We start from the raw sequence: 4,348 nt of genomic DNA, 5'->3' as shown, positions 1-4,348 counted from the left end.
CAGTCTGTCTTTTTTTTTCACCAAGGTTTGAAGAGTTATCCAAAGCGTACTATGTTAGATAATACATGCGAATATTCCTATATGTAAATGTCCAAGTCGAGCTGTTGTGTGGGATATTGGATTTAAGGGCGAGACTTTAAATTCTAAAGAAAGTCGGTGGATTCTAACGAGAATGGTTTATCGACTACTCATACAAAGTCTTATACAGAAGCCAATGAACTAAGAATTCTTGTCACTAACGGAATCATCTCGATAAGCCTTGTTCTAAAAAACATGGAAAATACCGACATATTAAAAGAATCTTAATCTGAACTAAAATTCTATGAAACTAGAACAACATGAATAAAAGTAACATTTACACGGAGATTCCTGAAAAAGCGCCAGGAGAATAAGTGTAAGCGTTGATCAATCCAAATAATGTCACGTTCCTAAGTGAGAACAAAGTAAGCAGTAATGAAGCCATCAGGAAACAACGACGGACTTTTCTTGTCTGCTAGACAATTTTTCGTCGAAGTAAAACATTTGATTATGTTTGAAGACATCCTCGGAGTATATTGGTGTAAAGGATGTGCAAAAGACACTCCACTGAATAGTACCTTTCAAGACTAATTGAGAGTTAAATACAGAAGGACCGATTAATGAATTAAACTGCACTACACTGCTGTTTCGTCCTTCCAGGGCTCGTAAGCGATTTAGGCCTATTTAGTGTTTGAACAGATGAGGCGAATGGGGTAAATCAAAATTCGACAAAGGGGATATTAAAGAAATCAGACGGCGAGATGCATAACCCCGAAAGTTCAATAAACTTCAGAGTTTTTAAAATAAGTGTGTTATTGTGTAATGTTTACGTAAGATAACCTTGTAACAATGTTAATGACGTGTCCGAGGAACTGTCTCTGATTGCTGCGCCACCCGTCGCTCGACAACATCTGTTAATGTTGTGTCACAGGACTATTTAAGTGATTTTTTTATAGATTAAGTTGTGTTTCGTTTGTTTGCATTTGTTAATCCATTAATACAATTAAATGCAAATATAAGATGTGATGTAAATGTTTGTGTCGGGTCTGAAATTTTGCTGTTGTGGGAATCATGATTTTTTTTCCAAGGACATAGACAATTACAGAAAAAGTAGCTGAAGTGTCAAATTTTCTCCAAGCAAAGATTATAAGCGATAAGAATAGTTTACTCCAAAATGGCTGCAGGATGAGATAGAAGTGGATCCATTCAAAGAAATGAGACACCGAAAATGATTTAGAGATTATCTAATTGAAGGCTGAAAAGATATACATGTGTATTTATAAATACCGTCACACAAAGTAAGAAAATTTGATTTTTAACAGTTTCAAAGTGTTAAGAAAGGGATTGTCAGGCATTGAGACTATCGGAAAAAAGAAAGAAAGTATGACTGATCTAATTGTACGTATCTGTAATGGTGGTTCAAATCGCATTTATATATTATTTACTTTTTTCTACACGCGATCGCTTAGCGCTTAGTGTTGTTAAGATTCTGTAATACCTACCTCAACCGGAATTAACGACACTGTCTAGGTGACATTTAAATGACATATTTGTCGTCGGGGTTGGCGAGATTGGACGGAAAGTAAGCACGACAATATCATTATTTCGTCACAAGAAGAAACCCCAGAAACATTTCCTGCAGACTCGAAATCGTTTGTGGTTTTTGAAGTCATACCCTTATTATCCGAATTATTAGCTGATTGGTTTTAAACTTTAGACCTTATCAGAAGAGGCATTCTCGCCACGTATATAGTGAATATATATCAATGACCATCGCATCTACATGAAATCAATTTTATCGTATATTAATAAGTAATTTTTTATATCATCTTCTAAACAAATATATCAGCATTTTGTTATTTTGATTACAAATATCCATCTTTGGTTCAATGACCTGACGGGGAGGTTTTGGAAGAGACGGAGTTCAGATATAATAAAACTACTTTACGACTGGACCTGATATCGCCGCATCCGGCGTCTTAAACTGTGTGTCATTTATTCTGCCAATTAGTGTGAAACTTTCTATATAAGAAAACACGAACACTTAACATAATTGCCGTCAAGGAAAAGCTGCATCACAATATGATGTCTGAATGCCGAATAACTGTTGTATAACAATGAGTAGCATCGACTTATTAATGCTTAACAATGAAAAATACCTAGTTACTGTTGTTAAACAATGAGTAACATCTAGTTACTATTGTATAACAATGAAAATTATCTACTTACTATTGTATAACCATGTTTAACACCTACTTACTGTTGTATAACAATGTAAAATACATAGGTACTGTTGTATAACAATGTAAAATACCTAGTTACTGTTGTATAACAATGAGTAACATCTAGTTACTATTGTATAACAATGAAAATTATCTACTTACTATTGTATAACCATGTTTAACACCTACTTACTGTTGTTTAGCAATGGTTAACACCCAGTTACTGTTGTATAACAATGTAAAATACCTAGTTACTGTTGTATAACAATGTAAAATACCTAGTTACTATTGTATAACCATGATAACACCTACTTACTGTTGTTTAACAATGATTAACATCCACTTACTGTTGAATAACAATGCACAATATTTGCTTACTGTTGTATAACAATGAATAACATCTAGTTACTGTTGTATAACAATATAAAATACCTAGTTACTGTTGTATAACAATGTAAAATACCTAGTTACTGTTGTATAACAATGTAAAATACCTAGTTACTGTTGTATTACAATGAATAACATCTAGTTACTGTTGTATAATATTGAATAATATCTATACTTAGTTGTTTTATATCAAGTTATATGGAGATGGAAACAGCACTTAATAATGGAGTTTCCCAACATTAAATATGTAAGTGTACAGTTTCAAAATCGAACCTGGTTGCGTTTGGAGAAGTTTGATATATGACATTCGTGAAACGGTTGCATACGATAGTATGATTGAGGTGTTATAGAAGTACAATCACATTACAGGTGTTAAAAAGTACAATCACATTACAGGTGTTAAAAAGTAAAATCACGTTACAGTTGTTAATATGTATGAACACCCAGAAGGCCCAGAAGGACATATGATGTATTCTCGTTGTCTGCTCAATATTCGTCATAGTAAAGTTTTCAGTTATATTTTTAAACTGATAAGAAAAATAAAATTTTGTTAATAATGAACTCGTTTACAAAGAGTTTAACACCATATGAAATTCAATATCATATTTTTCAATGTTTATGAACGATGAATTGATATATTTAAATGATATAATGAAGAGAAAATCCTTTTTGTATAGAGCACAAATAACCTTAAATTAAAACTATGAATTTATCAAAGAGGTATTTTCAAGCATAAAGAAGACGTCCAAAGACTAAATTAACATCCGTGCTTTAAAATGATACAGATTGTGATCATGCAGATAATATTCAAAATAGTGATACGATTCCGAATGACCAGAAATAAGTTTAAAACAAACAGGCATAAATCTAAGTCTAAGTTAACAGACTGGAAATGAGACGAAAAATCTCTAGTGTAAATGTGATATCGAAATGTTTCTCCACGAGATGCTGTATTTAAAAAATGATGAAACAAACGATTGGTATTGATGATGAAACAAACGATTGGTATTGACTGGTGTTACTCTGTTACTGGGTAGCACAGTACCGCAAATGATGAAACAAACGATTGGTATTGACTGGTGTTACTCTGTTACTGGGTAGCACAGTACCGCAAATGAGATGAAATTAATAAAGAAAAAACCAACATGTCAAAACGGATACAACTCAAACTGCTTCGTCATTGACGACGTCACGTTACCAAATGACAACAAGGTAAACTACTACGGAACAACCAGGCATGGTAACGAACATCTGGATCAATAAACCTATCTCATATGCTCCAGTAAATACAATCTTTCGAAAGTTTTCCTTTAGATTTTCATAATTAATGTTTCCTAAACGTTTCATTGATATTCTCCTGTTCCTTACGGGAAGGATGGATTTCAAAATTGACAAGCTTAGTCGTGTGATAACGAAAACTTTATCAGTTAGTGCAGCTGTTACTATTTACAAACGTGTAAGGAAGCATTGAACGTGTCACAACTGAGAAACACTAAACTAGATTGTTAAAGGTGAATCAATGTTATTGATTTGAATGTTAAGTGCTTTGTAACTCATGTTTATTTTCCGGTTTTCTGTCAGTTATCACTAACAAGTAAACATACGATACCCAAAACCAAATAATTATTACAGAACTATTAGCATGAGAAAAGTAATAAATTCAAAATGTTCTGTGAACAATGAAGGTAGTTCGTGCAAGTTGCTTTTTGTTTCCCATATGA

This window comes from Ylistrum balloti, unplaced genomic scaffold, assembly GCF_031769215.1.
Source record: "Ylistrum balloti isolate Yb309-2 unplaced genomic scaffold, AGI_CSIRO_Ybal_v1 Utg370016, whole genome shotgun sequence".
NCBI classification, from domain to species: Eukaryota; Metazoa; Mollusca; class Bivalvia; order Pectinida; family Pectinidae; genus Ylistrum; species Ylistrum balloti.
This window is presented reverse-complemented; position numbering follows the sequence as displayed.